Source organism: Aquarana catesbeiana, linkage group LG02 (genome assembly GCF_042186555.1).
Source record: "Aquarana catesbeiana isolate 2022-GZ linkage group LG02, ASM4218655v1, whole genome shotgun sequence".
Classification (NCBI taxonomy): domain Eukaryota; kingdom Metazoa; phylum Chordata; class Amphibia; order Anura; family Ranidae; genus Aquarana; species Aquarana catesbeiana.
The window spans coordinates 583,288,728-583,309,362 of NC_133325.1; positions in this window are offsets into that span (position 1 = coordinate 583,288,728).

Below are 20,635 nucleotides of genomic sequence, written 5' to 3' on the forward strand. Positions count from 1 at the left end.
GCAAGTCCGTTCATTCAGAAAGTCCGTCAAAGTCCACCGAGCAAAGTCTGCTGCAAAGTCCGCTCGTGTGTACGTGGCATAAGAGGTTGACTTGAAACACTGCATGTACAGCCCGCTATCACTACATGCTTCCTAATGTAGTGATAGGGTGCACTCATTCTAACACATGTAAGATGGAACAGAGCTACTGTATGTAAAGCAGTGGCAGGTTTTTCTGGTAGGCTAGTTGTGATCATGGCCTGCAGGTATACTGTAGAAGAGGTATGTTTGTAAGCTCTAATTATTTTGGGGTGCTGCTTTGGTGTAGTTTGACAGAATAGTGTTTTGTTCGTTCACACTTTAAAGCATAAGTCAGGCTAAAATTTTATTTTGGTAGAGATTTCCCTGGCAAATGAGGAAAATTGCTGCTCTGGCTGTGATGCTTACTTTCTCAGTCACAAGTCAACAGTCTTCCTGGTTGAATGTACCCAGCATTGTTTACCAAACGGCTGTACTGTTAATGTCGCAGACCTGCCCACTAAGGGGCTTCGCCATAGTACTCAGTGTATAAATGCAGAGAGCTGCACTGATCCCACTCTGCATGATGCAGGTCTGCCCACCACTATGAGAAGACTAATAAGAGTGTTAAGTGACTGTTAACCTTTTAAAATCAATAATAGGCTAAATGTACAAGGTGTGGATGGGGGGTTATCAGCTGGTGGGAGGAATTAAGCCTACGTTCACATTGGAGGCAGGTTTGAAATTAATTTCAAACCTGCACTTATGTTCGGGGGCGATTTGAAAGACATCTGTGCGGGTTCATACACAGATGTCTGTTGTAATTGCCCCAAAAATAGTGCAGGACCTACTTTTGGGAATCGGTGTGGCGATGCAAAGTCGGCGTCACACCAATTCGAACGGTGCTGTTGCTAGCAGTAGGCTGCAATTTGGCATGTCAAATCGTGCTGATGTGAACAGGGGCTTAAGAGGAGTTGTAGCCTTAGACAAGCATTCAGCAAAGAGTACATTCCCTTACATGTTCTGGGTCAGTAACTTGAAGTACTAAGATGCATCTAAACCCAAGAACAAAACTCTAATGTTCCAGTTGATCAGTCCTTTGATGTAGTGGCTGCATCAGTTTCCTCAATCATGCATCACAGGACCTTGTATTCATGACAACTTGGTTAAGCTGCCACCTTCAAGTTAATCACTTGCTAAAAAAAAAATCCCTGACCAGGCATAAACCCCTCTTTGCTCAGCAAAACCTTTGTTTTTTAGCTAGTGTTTTCAGGTGACAGATGTGCATAAATATGTCTGAGGGTTTTTGGTAGCACTTATTTACAATTTTTGTCCTCTTCCTAACACCCCTTATGGGGAAGAGGAGGGCTTTATCTGGATTGGTCACTACTGCCAGCAAGCATACAGTATCTCATAAAAGTGAGTACACCCCTCACCTTTTTGTAAATATTTGATATCCTTTCCCTGAAGAAATTACTTTGCTACAATGTAAAGTAGATTAAAATTTGCTGTCCACCTCCAAAATAACTCAAAACACAGCCATTAATGTCTAAACTGCTGGCAACAAAAGTGATTACACCCTTAAGTGAAAATGTCCAAATTGGGCCTAAAGTGTCAGTATTTTGTGTGGCCACCATTATTTTCCAGCACTACCTTAACACTTTTGGGCATGGAGTTCACCAGAGCTTTTACAGGTTGCTACTGGAGTCCTCTTTCACTCCTCCATGATGACATCACAGAGCTGGTGCATGTTAAAGACCTTGTGCGCCTCTACATTCCGTTTGAGGTTGCTCAATAGGGTTTAGGTCTGGAGACATGCTTGGCCAGTCCATCACCTTAACCCTTAGCTTCTTTAGCAAGGCAGTGGTCTTTGTGGAGGTGTGTTTGGGGTCGTTATGTTGGAATACTGCCCTGCGGCCCAGTCTCTGAAGGAAGGGGATCATGCTCTGCTTCAGTATGTTATAGTACATGTTGGCATTCATGGTTCCCTTGAACTATAGCTCCCCGGTGCTGGCAGCACTCATGCAGCCCCAGACCATCACATTCCCACCACACCACCATGCTTGACTGTAGGCAAGACATACTTGTCTTTACTCCTCACCTGGTTGTCACCACACATACTTGACACCATCTGCACCAAATAAGTTGATCTTGGTCTCATCAGCCCACGGTTCCATTAATCCATGTGCTTGGTCTGCTTGTCTTTCGCAAACTGCGGGCTTTCTTGTGCATCATCTTTAGAAGAGGCTTCCTTCTGGGACGACAGTCATGCAGACCAATTTGATGCAGTGTATGTTCTGAGCACTGACAGGCTGACCCCCCCCCCCCCCCCCCCCTCCCCTCCTCCTTCAACCTCTGCAGCAATGCTGGCAGCACTCCTATGTCTATTTTCCCAAAGACAACCTCTGAATAGGATGCTGAACACATGCACTCAACTGCTTTGTTCAACCATGGCGAGGCCTGTTCTGAGTGGAGCCTGTCCTGTTAAACTGCTGTATGGTCTTGGCCACTGTGCTACAGCTCAGTTTCAGGGTCTTGGCAATCTTCTTATGGCCTAGGCCATCTTTATGTAGAGCAGAGATATGCAATTAGCGGACCTCCAGCTGTTGCAGAACTACAAGTCCCATGAGGCATAGCAAGACACTTACAGCCAGAGGCATGATGGGACTTGTAGTTATGCAACAGCTGGAGGTCCGCTAATTGCACATCCCTGATGTAGAGCAACAATTTTTTTTTTTTTTTTTTCAGATCCTCAGTTATTTGCCCTGAGGTGCAATGTTGAACTTCCAGTGACCAGTATGAGAGAGTGAGAGCAGTAACACCAAATTTAACACACCTGCTCACCATTCACACCTGAGACCCTGTAACACTAACGAGTCACTTGACACCGAGTAGGGCAAATGGCTAATTGGGCACAATTTGGCCATTTTCACTTAGGGGTGTACTCACTTTTGTTGTCAGCAGTTTAGACATTCATGGCTGTGTGAATTATTTTGAGGGGACAGCAAATTTACATGGTTATACAAGCTGTACACTTACTACTTTACACTGTAGCAAAGTCATTTTTTCAGTGAAAAGATATAATAAAATATTTACAAAAATGTGAGGGGTGTACTCACTTTTGTGAGATACTGTAGAGGGAACATTCTTTAATGCTGGCTGGTTTGTGCTAGATCCTGTAGGCAGTGATTTCTAAGGTAGAGCATCACAAGTTAAGGGCGGCGATCCCTGGGGAAGGAATCTGAGTTCCCAAATGCCCTGCATGCACGGAGCTGGTGAGTCTTTCCTCCCCAAAAAATCCCAAATCTTTGTGTGCACCCTCACTGGCAGGAAGTTATGTATGCTGATTGGGTGCACCTGAAGAAGGTGTTTTGAACTTCTAAACGACTTGTTTAGCAATACCCCATGGAGGAGTTTTTATAGGAAGTGGGTTCCTTTAGCTGTGGACCTGGCTATTTTATACATGAACTAGACCCTGAGGGTCTCAGTCTGAAGAGACCACAGATAAGAGGCTAAAGGCCATCTTAATGGTGTCTCCTTTCCTGGTAGGAGCAGCTCTGCAGTCAGTGGTTGCTGTGGTAGAGGTCTGCCAAGCTCTTAAAGTTGGGGCATCCTGTACTTCCTGGAAGATTTTCTGAGGGCTTTGAGTTTCTCAGATGTCTTGGAAGATTCCATATTAGCAGCTTTCACGATTGGACACCACGTCTGTCCACATGGGAAAAATCTCAAGTTTTGGTTGGCGGAACTTGAAAATTTCGAGGCTGTCCTTTTAGCGTGAACTCTTGTTTGGACCATCTTTGCATGCCTTCGTCCAGGAGATGACTGTGGGGAGAAGCAAGCGTGTTGTTCAATTCAAGACTTCCTTTTGTAAACAACAATCCTCAGACTAAGGATTGTCTCAGTTGCTTAAGAACTGAACCTCCAAGCCCTCTGGATCCAGGGGCAAGTCCTCTTCACAGTAAGGCCCCATTCACACTTGCAAATAGGGCTCTTTACAATTAGATGTGGAGGACCCGGTGGTTTGCTGTGGATGGAAGCCCCAATAAAAACAATGGGCACCCCTGATAGCCCCTGCAGTTTTTTTTGCATCCATTCACATGTAATCCCTCATACAGCAATTACTTGTGAATGGTCAGCCTGGACACTGACTGACTGCATCCATGGTTGATCATTCACAAGTTAAATGTTAATGAGTAATCACAGGTGAGCGGCCGCAAATGGCTGTGGGAGCTTTTAGCCTCCCGTTGTTTTCAAAGGGCTTTTGCCTGCAGCTACTCACAGGGAACCCTGTGGTGGGTCTCCCACATCTAATTGCAATTCACAAGTGTAAATGGGGCCTAAGGCTGGATTCACACCTATGCATTTTTAGTGCTTTTTGCATTTTGCAGATTTGCACTACAGAACGTGTTCCATAGGAAACCATGATAAATGAACTGTAGTGCAAATCTGCAAAATGCAAAAAGCACTAAAAATGCATAGGTGTGAATCCAGCCTAAAGGGGCACCCTCACTTGCAGGGGGACATCTATTGGCCTTTGCAGATGACTGGGTCTGCATCTGCAATAGTGTCCAGAGGTTACAAGCATTCGTTTTGCTGCTTCCACACTCCATGTTTTATGCACTATTGAAGCCACAAAAAAAAAGTTTTCTTTGCAGTTCTGAAAGGTTGCTGTTCCAGGGGGTCAATGGCGTGGAAGAAATCTCAGTTTCTATTCCAAGTTGTTTATGGTTTGCAAGCCAAACTGAGATATCCAGTCTATTCTGGAACTCAAGAGTCTCAAGTCTCTTGAAAGCACAAAAATTTAGGTTGCCCACCAGGTCTGTAGTAACCTAATCAGGGGGACTCCCTGGCATTGGTGGATTTCAAGAGTCCCTACCTTCGCTTCCGGATGTTCTGGCCTCACCATTACTTTCTGCGATTCACAGTAAAGGCTCACCACTACCAGTTTGTGGCATTGCCTTTCTGCCTGCCCATGGTTACCAAGGTGTTGGCTCTGGTTTTTCTGTTGTTGCAAACATCCCTTGTAATAGAAATAAGCAGGACAGGAACCTCAGATCTCACATTTACACTTGAAAGCAATAAAAAAAAAAAAAAAAAAAATAATGTATTTTTACACATGGGAAAAAAAAAAAAAAAAAAAAAAGGGCTTTAAGGCCGGGGGCAGAAGTGACGTTTGATGTTGCTCCGGTTCTCCAAGGGCGTAGAGTTGAGTGGGGGGCCATCTTGCCCTCCCTCGACTTCCTGCCCATCACTACACCGCTCAGATATTTTCTGCCGCTGCTGATCTCTCTGGTAAATGGGGAAAATGATGGGGAACAGGTGGGAGGGGTGGCACCTCTCCTGCTGCCCATAAAAGTGATCCGGTGGTGAATACGCAGCTGGGACCACTTTTATGTGAAGCACGATTGGCCAGTGTTTAAAAATATACCAGGGTTATGGGGGCCAGCTGCTGCCATAACGGTCAGTATATAACATCAAAGTAGCGAGGTATATACACGGTGGCCAGCCCGGATGTGCCTAGAGTAAACCCTCCAAAATTTTTTAAACATTTATCGATAAGGAGAGAGACAGATATGTTGAGTACATGTATATATAAAAATGTGTGTGTATATATATATATATATATATATATATATATATGCATGGTGCACCCACACATACAACAAAAATGTGGATGTACACACAGCTAAACATAGTCAAATCATGCCCCCTCATGGATGCATGTCACACTCACGCTGCAAATAACAAAGAGCCCCTCCTCAGAGAAAGTTAGGCAAGGCACGCTGGCAGCAGTATCAATAAACTTCCTGGAAAAAGCTGCTTGGAAGAAAGCCTAACAATGATCCAGGAAGTAGTCATATTTCCAGGGTCGTGCATCATCGGCATTGAGCGTTCGCGTACTATATGTTTGTGCGCGAAAAGTCAGTTTGATTATTATTATTATTTTTTTTACATGTAAACTGGAGTTGCAGAATTTATTATCAAAAAGTTCAGTTGTTTGCTCGTGGTTTTTTTGGGGGTTTTTTTTAGGCTAAGAGTAAGCCTCAAAACATTGGAGACTGCAACCAATACAAACATTTCATGTAATCTGTGGCATGTAAACTCCCCCTCAAAGTAAACCCAAGATAACAAAACACAGGGAAAGTCTTTGCGTTTCCAACTTAACCACTTGCCGCCCGGCATATAACAAAATTACGTCGGCAAAGTGATTGCTATATCCTGACTGGACGTCATATGACGTCTTTCAGGATATCAAGCCACTGCGCACCCCCGGGGGCGTGCATCGCGGCGATCGTTGTTGCGGTGTGTCAGACTGATAACTCCGATCTAGGTAAAGAGTCTGTGACAGAGACTCTTTACCACTTGATCAGCCGTGTCCAATCCTGGCTGATCATGATGTAAAAAGGAAGAGCCGTTGATCGGCTTTTCCTCACTCGCGTCTGACAGACGCGAGTAGAGGAGAGCCAAACGGCTGCTCTCCTGACAGGGGGGGTCTGTGCTGATTGTTTATCAGCGCAGCCCCCCCTTAGATGCCCGCCCAGGACCACCAGTCCTGAACTATTAGCCAGGCCTCAAGGGTTACTCGCCACCAATTGCCCTGCCCTAAACACGGCCACATAAATTATCTCATGAAATGACACTTAAATGTATTATGCAGAATTAAGTTATAAAAATAAATATTAACAACAACTGTATCCATGCCCACCAATGCAGGCTGTGTGTGTCCCCCATGCAGCCTTGTGCCCACCAATGCAGCCTTGTGCCTAGTGCCCACCATGCAGCCTTGTGTCCACCATGCAGCATTGTACCCAGTGCCCACCAATGCAGTCTTGTGCCCAGTGCCTACCAATACAGCCTTGTGTCCACCATGCAACCTTGTGCCCACCAATGCAGTCTTGTGTCCACCAATGCAGCCGTGTGCCCACCATTCAGCCTGTGTCCACTATGCAGCCTTGTGCCCACAAATGCATCCTTTTGCCCACCATGCAGCCTTGTGCCCACCAAAGGAGCTTTGTGTCCATCATGCAGCCTTGTGCCCACCAATGCAGTTTTGTGTCCACCATGCAGCCTTGTGCCCAGTACCCACCATGCAACCTTGTGCCCACCAATGCAGTTTTGTGCCCACCATGCAGCCTTGTGCCCATCAATGCAGCTTTGTGCCCACCATGCAACCTTGTGTCCAACATGCAGCCTTGTGCCCACCAATGCAGTCTTGTGTCCACCATGCAGCCTACCTGCGCAGAGGAGGAGAGGAACAGGAGAGCCACCCAGGTGTTCAGAGCGCAGCGCGGGGAACACAGCGATAACAGCTTTCATTTCAATTGCCGTGTTCCCGCTGCGCAACATCATATACAGCCCCGCCCCCTGGCCGGGGAACTTTGATTGACAGATCACCCGTCACTGGGATTGGACGGGTGATCTGTCTATTAAAGTCCCAGGACCAGGAGGAGGGGCTGTATCTGACAGCGAGCGGTGGGGAACACGGCTATTGAAATGAAAGCTGTTATCGCTGTGTTCCCCGCGCTGCGCTCTGAACACCTGGGCGGCTTTCCCTCTCTTCCCCCCCCCCCCCAGGCAGCCCTTCCTCACCAGCCCTCAAAATACACTCGCAAAATGCGAGCAGGCGAGTGGATTTTTTGAGGGCTGTATATATATATATATATATATATATATATATATATAGTTGTGAAAAAGAAAATGTATAAGCAGTTATGCACGATGGAGAACGCAGATGCGCTCGTGCACGACACACATATTTAACAAGCTGAAACGTGTGCGCCCTGTTAGGCGCTAGGATGGAATGGTGTGGTCTGTCAATGGGCATGTGCAGTTGAGTAAGCTTAAAGAAGGTGTAAAAAGGCTTAATTAGTTGTAAGACAGATCTACATGTTCTGGACAGAAATTGTGCATTTAAACAAGAATATATACATACATTTTAGTCTGGTAACAGAAGATAGGAAATTGTAGTAAAGTTATCCATAGTATTCAGACAAACATGTAGAAGATTACATTGGCTGTAAATATGGTTTGGTGCATGTGAGTGCACCATCATTTTTGATAAATGTCTTGAGTCACGTTTTTTTGTGCAACTGCTCCAATTTCTCCACTGCACTACAGGCGCAGGTCTTTAGTAAATCACCCCCAGTGAGCAGGCCTAGTATTGGGAGCTACCTCATCACTTTGCACCATTATTTCTCAGTCGCCACGGAAAGGTTAATAGTGCAGGATTAAACACTGACATCATGCGCAGGGTGGGGTGTTGCGCTCACACATTGCATTCTTTCCATCTTAAATCATTGAGGAAGCATCTCTCTGCTGCTCCCACTTGCAGAGAACCATGTGGCTTTTCGATTCCTTCCTGCTGCTCTCCTACAGTGACTTCTGTCACCTCCCACTAAACGACTCTCACCTGCTATTAGCTGTCCAGAGGCCTTGCCCTGAACCTAGACATTGCTGAATATGTTTGATTTCAGACACATCCCTCTGTACTGGGTGCCCCCAGCTCACGTTCTACTAATGGCTATAGGGTTGCTTTCAGTGCACCTACGGATGATGCCAATGTCTGTAGCCTGGACTTGTGTTATCCTCTGCTTTTAGGGTCTATTCTGTCCTTGGAATACTCTTTGGCTTTGTTGGTTGAGGTTTTTACAATGGTCATTTGAGACTTAAAGCAGTATTAAGCCCAAAAGCAAATATTTATTATATTGCAGCTTACCAATTCTTAGATGTGGTGGCTGCATTCGTTTTCTTTTTAAGGCTTTCTTTCCTGTGTTTTTACCTGGTAATCTGGCCAGTAAATCTGCTACATCTCTTACAGATGTAGCAGTTGCAGTGATGAGATGTAAGGAGGGACTCTTGGAACCCTGAAGTATAGTGGAATGCTGGGGGGGGGGATCTGATGTGAACAGAGGCTTTATCCTGATTGCTGCATTTCTCGTTTTTTATGCTACTTACTCCTGACCCCTGTACTCTAAACATTATGTTTTACATTACATAGTCCTGACTATAGTGTTCATTGCCCCAACAGTTGCTGGTTTTAATGAAATTCTTCTTTAACGAAGGCTCAGTCAGACAAAATTATACCTTTTTTGCGTGCATAAAAGCATATGTAATGGAAATGTTTCAATTTTAAAACAATGATCCTTTGTCCTGAGGTTTATTTGTGTCTGTGAGGCTGTCAATTGTGGTACAGGAATTATGAATATTATGTGTTCAGTGTATATAGCGACTCGGCACAGATTCTGTTTAATGATCTCCCTTTAAGACCCCTTTCACACTGAAGTGCTGTTAAAACAGCTGCTAAAGCGCCGGTGGTTTTTTGCGGTGCTTTAGCGGGGCTTTTTGGGCGCCAGCAGGGCGCTTTTTTTAAGGTCACGTGACCTTAAAAAACCAAACAAAAAAACCCTGTATTTTCGGCAATTTCAAATCGCTTTTTAGGTGCTTTGGAAGTGCTGCCCATTCATTTCAACTGAGGGGCATTTTTGAAGCACTGTTTATAGCGTTTCAAACATGCCCCAAAGATGCTGCTTGCAGGACTTTTTCTACCGTCCCACAAGCACACCGCTCCAGTGTGAAAGCACCCATTCAAATTAATGGGAGGCAGTTTTCAGGCGCTATTTTTAGCGCTAAAGCGCCTGAAAACCGCCTCAGTGTAAAAGGGGTCTAAAGGATACATTCACCTTTTTACAAAAAATAATAAATGCACATTTTTTGCAGGTAAAAAAAAAAATGTGCATTTATTATTTTTTGTTAAGGAAACAGTAGAGAATATAACGAAGTGGGGATTTAAGTGGGGATTCCCTGATGATATAGTATACATATAAATTCGTAAAAACAAACGTTTATTGAAATATACATAGAAGATACATATCCAAATACATAAAGGGGGCTAACAAAGAGTCGCCTATATCTATAAAATTAGCACATGTGTAACAAAATATCAAATGGTATAATATAAAAACTTGTCACAGCATAATGTCAAATGGGTGTTGTATTGAGCTTGCCAACATGTTTCCCGGCACAATGGCCGCTTCCTCAGGGCTTCATTACATAGAGTATAACTCCACACCTATGCTCAAAAATAGTCTGGCGTGTCCAAGCTAAGGGGAGACCAAAGAAAAAAAACATTCAGTCAGCCACTAACATACAGGAAAGGAAACCCAGTTATATCAGATGATACATGGCATTTACCCTCAAACCTGGATATGATGAGCCACTCAAAAACCAATCAGAGGTTAGGTAATCCCTGCAACAAGTGCATATCATCCAATGGTTCAGTCAGTCAAAGGATCCTTATTCAATATTGAGATATATCGCCCACCAATGACATGAATAAAGGGTAAAGATGTCGTCTCTGCAAAATGCATGGAAATACCTCCCATATGTGGAGGGGACAGAAACGATAAGTATCCGGGTCTCTCGAGGAACCCGCAGTCCAGCCTGAAAGTTATTTTTTGTTGTAGGGGCCTGTAAAGCATTGCACCAGCGATCAGCAGTTCACTGATGCCATGCAGGTCTCCTGCAGACCTGTCAGTATATCGGATTGCTGGTACCTCGTACGGGCAAGCCGATATATTCTGACAGGAAGAATCAATGAGCTACCACAGCATTGTGATTGTTCATTGAGAACTACAAGCCAACAGCCACTAAGGCTGTTGGGACTTGTAGTTTTCCATTCACATTCTGTAAATGAGTGACGCGGCCGTTTTGTGAAAAAATGTTGACAGGAGGCGCAGGGAGAAGATCCCCGCTAGCCGTCAGAGCGGCGGATCGGCCGGTAGTCCTTTCATAACAAGTTACACCCTGAATATGGTTGTAATATGTAATGAAAGATGAACTTATCCTTTAAGCCTCTCCTTGTTAAGCTAAATCTAGCAATGCATATATTTTGCTGCAGCACGCTGCAGAACGTACTTTTCCGTTTTGTTCCAGGATACCCCATGTCTTTTATAATGCTAGTCATGCTCACATTTTGCTACTCTGTTTTGAGTTTTTAATTGTAAAGCCAGGCAGATTACTTGTTGAGTAGTATTAGTGTTTACATATTGTTTATACGGTTTAAATATCGCTTGTCTTAGTTTACAAAGAGGAGTTTCTGTCATATTTCAGGAGGTCAGTAAGAAAAAAATGTGCTCAGTCAGTAAATTTTCCATGTTTTGTCAGTAAAAGAAAATCACGGAGGGGTTGGCAACTCTGATCTGTGTGGGATCGATGCGCAGATCAGATTGCAAGCAGAATACGTTCCGATCCATGCATTGTTACACTTGGGGATGCGTCCTTGGACATCCATGTGACTATCTGCCTCTCATGGATTTGAACCAGCTTCCTATGCTACTTATTAGACATGTGCACTGCTGAAAAATTAGTTTGTTTTCATTTCATTTGTTTTTTTCTCGTTTTTCGGGTCATTCATTATGATCGCAATTCGTAGATTCGAAAATTTAAAAAAAAATGGAAATTTGAAAACTTGAAAATTCGAAAATCTAAAATAATAACCAATTAATAATAACTTAACTATTACTAACTATTAGGGCCAGTTCACACCACAAAAACGCACTCCAGATTTGGTCCGGATGCATTTCTGCATGCGCGTTTTTGGTGCGGTTCCGGATGCATTCCAGGTGCTTTTTTTCTTCTTTTTCCTGTGTTATTTTTTCTCACTATACTAGGGTCCAGAGCATTTTTGATGCGTTCCAGTGCAGTCCACTGCGTTTTTTTTATGTGTTTTACTGCGTTCCAGTACAGTCCAGTGCAGGAAAAATGCAACATGTTCTGCTTTTTTTTCCTGGAACTGACTGCACTGGTGTGAACTATGCCATTGGAAACCATATAACATACTTTCCATGCGTTTTTGATGCAGAAAATAAAACGCACTGGACTGCATGTGGTGTGAACTAGCCCTTAAAGGGTAAGTTCACCTTTACAGAAAACTCTGTAAGGTGAACTTACTCAGGCCCCCCTCCTCGCCCCCCAGTCCCGCTGACCTGGACCGCCGCAATCTCCCGTTCTAAGCCCCAGTATATCCGTGCCAGGTGTCCGGGACTTAGAAATTTCGGGGGACGTTTTGGAGCATTCTAATTGGTCAGCGCCATCACATGGGCGGTGCTGACCAATCAGCATAGACCGTTCTGTCAGCTATGCAGAAGACACAAGGATGGAGAGAGGATTTCTGACGCAAATATACCGGGGCTTAGAACCGGAGATTGCGGCTGTCCAGGTGAGCAGGACCGGAGTGGGGGGATCTGGGAAAGTTCACTTTACAGAGATTTCTGTAAAGGTGAACTTACCCTTTAAATTAGAGATATTGGAATCTCCTTGGCTGTTAGTGAACGTAACAAATACAAATTTATCCGAAATTACGAAATATCCAAAATAACGAATGCCGCATTTAAACAAGTGGAACAGAACAAATTAATAATAATAAAGCGTTTTTATTATTATTGTAATTTATTATTATTTATTATTAATTTGTTACGTTCCATTCATTTAAATGCGGCATTCGTTATTTTGGATAATCCGTAACTTCGGATAAATTCGTATTTGTTACGTTCACTAACAGCCAAATTTGAAAGGAAATTCCAATACCTATAATTTAATAGCTAGTAATAGAAGTTATTATTAGTTATTATTTCAGATTTCCAAATTTCCGAATTTCCGATTTTTTTCGAATTTCTGATTTTTTCAGAATTTCCGATTTTTTTTTTTTTTTAATTTCTGAATTTTTTTCTAATGTATGAATTTCAGATTTTTTCGAATTTATGACTTTTTTCGTATTTACGAATTTCCATTTTTTTTCTAATTTAAGAATTTCTGATTTTTTTCTAATTCCCAAATTTTTTCTAATTCCCAAATTTTTTCAAATTTACGAATTTTTGAATATTCAAATTTACAAATATTCGGAATTTGTCGAAATGTGCTAAAAAACTAATTCAGAACAAAATGAATTGCACATGTCTGCTACTTATGTGGCTTAAGAGGGACCTTTGCAAGGGTATAAGAAATGGTACTTCTGTGTGAATGAGGCCTATATAAAAAATATGCATTTTATTCTGTAATTTGTCTTGCTTAAAGTAACACTAAGACCCCTTTCACACACACACACAGTGCAGCTGCGTTAGCGGTAAAGCGCCACTAGTTTTAGCATCGCTTTACCGTCGTTTTAGTGCCGCTTTTTGGCCGCTAGCGGTAAATTTTGATTAACTAGGGCAGCCCATCCATGCCTTATTTGTTTTCTGGTGGCATGAAAAAAATTACCCAATTCCCCAATCCACACACTTGATGTGGATGGGGGAATCACTCCTGCAGAGTTATTGTGTTCTGACAGCGGAGAGACTTTCCCATCAGCAGAATACACTGATCAGTGTTGCCGGCCTAATAAGCTGGCTGTACAGATGTCGATCAGTAGATCCTGATACAAGAATATTAAAGTGATTGTAAAGGCAGAAGGTGTTTTATCCTTATACTATGCATTAAGATAAAACACCTTCTGTGTGTAGCAACCCCCCCCCCCCAATACTTTCCTGAGCCCCTCTCTATCCAGTGATGTCCACAAATGCCTCGGTCGTGAAGGACTCTCCTTCCTGATTGACTGAGACACAGCAGCGCCATTGGCTCCCCCCTGTCACTCAAACTCAGTCAGCCAATGAGGAGAGAAAGGTCGCGGGGCCTAGGACTGGCTCCCTCTCTGAATGGATACATGGAGCTGCAGCTCGGCTTGGGTACCCCCAGAGCAAGCTGCTTGCTGTGGGGGCACCCAACAGGAGGAAGGAGCCAGGAGCTCCAGCCAGGGACCCGAGAAGAGGAAGATCCGAGCTGCTCTGTGCAAAACCACCGGACAGGGCAGGAAAGTATAACATGTTTGTTATTTTAATAGATAAAAAAAACGAGACCTTGCAATCACTTTAACAAGTTGACCTCCGAAAGCTTTGCCCCCCCTTCATGACCAGGCAATTTTTTTGCAATACGGCACTGCGTTATTTTAACTGACAATTGTGCGGTCATGCAGCGCTGTACAAAAATGAAATGTATGTTATTTATTTTACCACAAATAGAGCTTTATTGGTGGGATTTAATCACCACTTATTTATTTATTTTTTTGTGTTATAAACAAAAAAATACTGACAATTTTGAAAAAAAAATATATATATATATATTTTTTACTTTCTGCTATAAAGCATATCCAATAAAAATATTTAAAAAATCGAATTTCTTCATAACTTCAGGCCAATATGTATTCTGTTACATATTTTTGGTAAAAAAATCCCAATAAGTGTATATTAATTGGTTTGTGTGAAAGTTATAGCGTCTACATAATGTGGTATATATATATATATATATATATATATATTTGAAAATGGATCAGTCCTGATGTACTGACGGTCTGTCTCATTTCTTAAGGCCCTAAAAAGTCAGGACAGTACAAATTCCCCCAAATGACCCCTTTTTTGGAAAGTAGACAGTCTACGGCATTTTGTGAAAAAGTTATAGCATCTACAAACTATAGTATATATTTTGGAACTTTTATTATATATTTTTTTAAACTAGTAATGGTGGCGATCAGCGATGGACATTCTGACACTAAGCCTCGGTTCACACCAGAGGCGGCACGACTTGCAGGTCGCCTCACCGAGGCGACCTGCACACGACTGCCCGGGCGACTTGCAAAACGACTTCTGTATAGAAGTCTATGCAAGTTGCCCCAAGTCGCCCCCAAAGTCGTACAGGAACCTTTTGCGTCGCTCCGATTTTTGCGTCGCTCCGATTAGAACGGTTCCATTGTACTGAACGGGACGCTACTTGTCAGGCGACCTAGGTCGGCCTAGTGTGAACCGAGCCTGACTGACCCTTTTTGGGAACCAGTGACACTAATACAGTGATCAGTGCTAAAAATATGCACTGTCACTGTACTAATGACACTGGCTGGGAAGGGGTTAAACAGCTAGGGTGATGAAAGGGTTAAATGTATGCCTAGCCAGTGTTTTGGTGTTTATCATGTGGTGTTTTTATTAAGGGAAGTGAAGGACTTTGCAGGGAAAGGAAATCCATCACTTCCCTGCTGACAGGGCAGAGCTCTGCTTTGTCTTCTTGAATTCTTCCCAAAGGTGTTCTATGGGGTTGAGGTCAGGACTCTGTGCAGACCAGTCAAGTTCCTCCAACCCAAACTTGCTAAATCATGTCTTTACGGACCTTGCTTTGTGCACTGGTGTGCAGTCATGTTGGAACAAGAAGGGGCCATCCCCAAACTGTTCCCACAAAGTTGGGAGCATGAAATTGTCCAAAATGTCTTGATATGCTGACGCCTTAAGAGTTCCCTTCACTGGAACTAGGGGTCCAAGCCCAACCTCTGAAAAACAACCCCACACCATAATCCTCCCTCCACCAAATGATTTGGACCAGTGCACAAAACAAGGTCCATAAAGACAAGGATGAGCGAGTTTGGGGTGGAGGAACTTGACTGGCCTGCACAGAGTCCTGACCTCAACCCAATAGAACACCTTTGGGATGAATTAGAGCAGAGACTGTGAGCCAGGCCTTCTCATCCAACATCAGTGCCTGGCCTCACAAATGAGCTTCTGAAAGGATGGTCAAACATTCCCATAGACACACTCCTAAACCTTGCGGACAGCCTTCCCAGAAGAGTTGAAGCCGTTATAGCTGCAAGGGGTGGACCAACTCAATATTGAACCCTACGGACTAAAGCCTCGTACACAGAGTCTGATTTTTGTCAAAAGGGCGTTTGCCAGGATCTTGTCTTGCATACTAATGTTACACAAATTGTCGTGCCACAAACACGAACGTAGTGACATACTACGAGGATTTTCAGCTCTTGAGCGCCACCCTTTGGGCCCCTTGTGCTAATTTCGTGTTTGGTGAGCATTGATTCCGAACATGCGTGTTTGTACTTTTGTGTGACGGATTTGTATACTGACCATACGAAAATCTGACGTGGAGCCGTGTCCGCCAAGAATTTACTAGCCTGCCACCCATTTGTTGGCCGAAAATTGGACAACAATTGTCAAAAGGTGCGTATTAACGGTAAGAATTTAGGACAACAGTCTGTCAACAGACAATCCCCTTCCAACAATCGAACCATGTGTACGAGGCTTTAAGGTTATCTGAATATAGAAAAAAAAACAGTATTAGCCATGCATGCACACATCTTATACAGATTATTACAGAGTAGCTAATTGTTTAGTGCAAACATCAAACACTCAAAGCAGTTGCAATTTAAATTTTCCTTTAAACAATTCTTCTCTTCTGCTTGAAAAATTTTTTTTTGAAAACACTTTCCAGAATTCAGGAGGTACATGGAACCGATATCATTTTTTTAGAGCCGATACCGATACCAATTCTTTGGTTGCCTTTCAGGCCAATAGCCGATATCTGGTGCCGATATTCTGTAGATTTTAAGTTTTTATTTTTACACTGTCCTTTTAATTTCTTTTTTTTAATTGTTTTTTGAATACTTTCTATTTTTTAAAACTGGCGCCTTTAGGATGCCAGTAATCCGGATGTGATGTCATGACATCGCCTCCGGGTTACTAGATCAGAGACCCGAACAAACGCCAATTCTGGCTTTGTTCAGGTCTTCATTCGCCGGCTGGTCGCTTGGGCGCCCCCCCCCCCCGTGGGACAAAAGACCTGGGCAGAGCGGCGGAAGGCGACGGGAGGGGGGACGTCCCCTCCTGCTGCTTGTAATAACAGCCGAGCTGCTGCTTAGCCACATCAGTTATTAGAAGAAAGCTGACCGTCCACTCTAAAGAACGGTGCCAGGGTAATGCTTGCGGCTGCAGGCATCACCCCGGTACAACCCGTTGAAGCAATATCGGTAAGTTTGTGATCAATACCGATTCTTCAAAAAAAGTGAATATCGGCCGCACCGATAATCGGTCGACCCCTAATTAGAAAGGCATAAAGGATGCTTATGGTAATTCATACGATGTGTTCCTACAGTACATCCCCATCTGGAGAGATCGATAATGACCAAATGTGTTAGGCCCCTTTCACACATGCGGACCGTATGTCCGTATTTCATCCATCCGTTTTCGGATGAAATACGGACATACATGCATCCCTATGGGATAGCGGGTGTCAGCGGATGTACATCCGTTCACACGCGATGTCGTCCGCCTCCGCTCTCGTCCGATTCTGCGGACGGAAGAAAATCATATTTTTCTATCCGTCTGCAGAGCGGATCGGAGGAACACGGACAGACGGTCAGTGTTCCTCCGATCCCCCATAGGGGAGAGCGGAGATCTGACGGGGCGGTCCCTGCACAGTGTGCGGGTCCCGCCCTGTCATCTGCCTGCTCAGCTGGGGAAAACGGAGCGATCCCCGCTGAGCAGCGGATAAACACGGGGCGGATCAACACGGATCCGTCCCGTGTGAAAGGGGCCTTAAGCTTGTTTGTCAGCTATAGTCCCAGCACCTAAAATCAGAAGGTCATTTCCCAAGCTCTTCTCTCCCACTGTCGAGACCCAGCTGTTATGTTCTCACACTGGCATCTTTTCTTTTTTGTATTTAACCACTTCAATACCGGGCACTTTCCCCCCTTCCTGCCCAGGACAATTTTCAGCTTTCAGTGGTGTCACATTTTGAATGACAATTGCGCAGTCATGCAACACTGTACCCAAATGAATTTTTGATCTTTTTCTTTCCACAAATAGAGCTTTCTTTTGGTGGTATTTGATCACCTCTGGGGTTTTTATTTTTTGCTAAACAAATGAAAAAAGACCAACATTTTTGAAAAAAACGTTTTTCTTCGTTTCTGTTAAAAATTGTGCTTTTCTCCTTCACTGACGGGCACTGATGAGGCTGCACTGATGAGGCTGCACTGATGAAGCAGCACTGATGGGCACTGATGAGTTGGCACTGATAAGGTGGCACTGATGAGGAGGCACTAATAGTAAGAAGGGTCGCTGGTTCGAATCCCAACCACGACACTACCTGCCTGGAGTTTGCATGTTCTCCCTGTGCCTGCGTGGGTTTCCTCCGGGTACTCCGGTTTCCTCCCACACCCCAAAGACATGCTGGTAGGTTAATTGGATCCTGTCTAAATTGTCCCTAGTATGTATGAATGTGAGTTTAGGGACCTTAGATTGTAAGCTCCTTGAGGGTAGGGACTGATGTGAATGTACAATGTATATGTAAAGCGCTGCGTAAATTGACGGCGCTATATAAGTAACTGAAATAAATAAAATAAATAAATAATATGTAGAACTGATGGGCACTGAAAAGGTGGCACTGATGAGGAGGCACTAATATGTAGAATTGATGGGCACTGATAGGCGGCACTGATATGCAGCACTGATGGGCACCAATAGTCGACACTGGTGGGCACTGATAGGCGGCACTGATGGGCACTAATAGGCGGCACTGACAGGTGGCACTGATGGGCACTAATAGATGGCACTGATGGGCAGTACTGATGATGAGGTACTGACATTTATTACTAATGGGCACTGACTGGCATCTGTGAAGGGCACTGACAGGCGTTACTGATGGGCACTGACTGGCACTTTGGGCACTGACTAGCAGCTGATGGGCAGATGTGGGCACCTCCGATGGGGGCTGAGCTGATAATCAATATGTTGATTATCAGCACAGACCCCCCCCCCCCGACAGGAGAGCCGCCATATAATTTTTTATGTACGTCATTTTGCCTGCTCATGCTAAGGGGGGCTGCCGTGCGTCCTCTGGGGTGCACAGCACGCGTGCCCTCCCCCCTGCAATGCGGTCTTCCAGTGGACAAGGCCCGGTAATCATGTGATGTGAATTCATTCATAACAGCTGTGTTTCCTATGTTATGATTGGCCCACAGCTATCACATGGTACCTGGGCCAATCACAGCACCCTGTACCATGTGATTAGCTGTAGACAATCACAGATCACTTGTGGTCACAGCTGTCATTAATGGGTAACCCATTTATGACAGTTGAAAACTTTGCTATTACAATGGTCTTCATTGTAATAAGAAACAAAGTGTAACCCCCCAGAGTAGTAGTGTTACTATCGTGACACTAAACTACTCTGATGAAGGTATGTAAAAAAGTATGTAGAAAGTATGTAAAAAAAAGGTACAATTTAAAAAAAATAAAAAAAGAGAATAAAGTGTTTAATTATTTATTTTTATTTTTTTTACCATTCTGTCAGCAGTCAGTGTCCCTGATCACCGCCACATTAGTCATATGATGATGCTGTACTGCACTGGTGACCAGTATGTAAAAAAAAAAAAAAACTGTGAGAAAAAAACATTTCATTCCATTTCTTCGTTTTCAAAACAATTGTGACAAAAAAGTACAACTTCAATAAACAAAATCCCTCAGACTGTCTACTTTCCAAAAAGCTGTAATTTGTGGGGGTATTTGTACTGTCCTGGTGTTTCAAGAAATGAGATAGGCCGTCAGTACATCAGGACTGATCAAATTTCAAATATATATCCCATAGTTTGTAGACGATATACCCTTCACACAAACCAATTAATATACACTTATTGGGATTTTATTTTTACTAAAGACATGTAGCAGAATACAAAGCGGCGTCACAACGTCACTTCCGGTTTACTCAGCTTCCAATGGCACCGATTAAAAAAAAAAAAAAAAACCTTAATATTCCAATCTAATGCAAAGGGGGATTTGGGGTCCCTCCATAAAGAGTAACTGTCAATGTTTATTACTGTCACAAGGAATGTTTACATTATTTATGACGGCAATTAAGGTGATCAGATTTTTTTTTTTTTTTTTTTTAAGAGACAGTGTAAAAAAAAAAAAAAAAAATAAGAAAAAGAAAATAATAATTTTGAAGCGCCCCCGTCCCCGCGTTCTTGCGCACCAAAGAAAATGCATATATAAGACGCGCCCGCAAATGTAAACAGTGTTCAAATCACACATGTGAGGTATCGCCGCAATCGCCAGAGCGAGAGCAATAATTCTAGCACTGGTAACCGTTACATTTTTTAAAGCATCGCCTATGGAGATTTTTAAGTACCGTAATTTGTCACCATTCCACTAGTGTGCGCAATTTTAAACCTTGACATGTTAGGTGTCTATTTACTCAGCGTAACATCATCTTTCACAATATACAAAAAAAATTGGACTAACTTTACTGTTTTCTTATTTAATTAAAAAAAATTAAAAGTGTATTTTTTCCATAAAGATCGTGTTTAAAAGACCACTGCACAACTACCGTGTGCTATAAAATATTGCAACGACCGCCATATTATTCTTCAGAGTCTTTGCTGCAAAAATATAGAGAACGTTTTGTAGCAAAAAAAATAATAAAATAGTGATTTTAACTTGTAAACAACAAATGTCAGAAAATGGCTTGGTCCAGCGGTGGTTAATGTAGCGCAGTGCTGAATAGCATAAAATGCCTTGGTCCTGGAGGGGGTAAAAACTTCTGCAGCTCAAGTGGTTATGTTTTAATCCTGACTTTTGTATACTTTGTTTCAAAAACAAAAAAAATACTTGAAACGAAAATGCGTTAAGTAGTGATTTAATAAAAAATAAAGCAACACGTCAGCATGCAATAGCAAGAAAACAGAATCTCCTCATACTTCATTTCTGCAGTACTGGCGCGTAACGAGCAGAGAAGGGAAACACTACAAGTCCCGTGATGCCGTGCGCTCCATTCAAGCTTG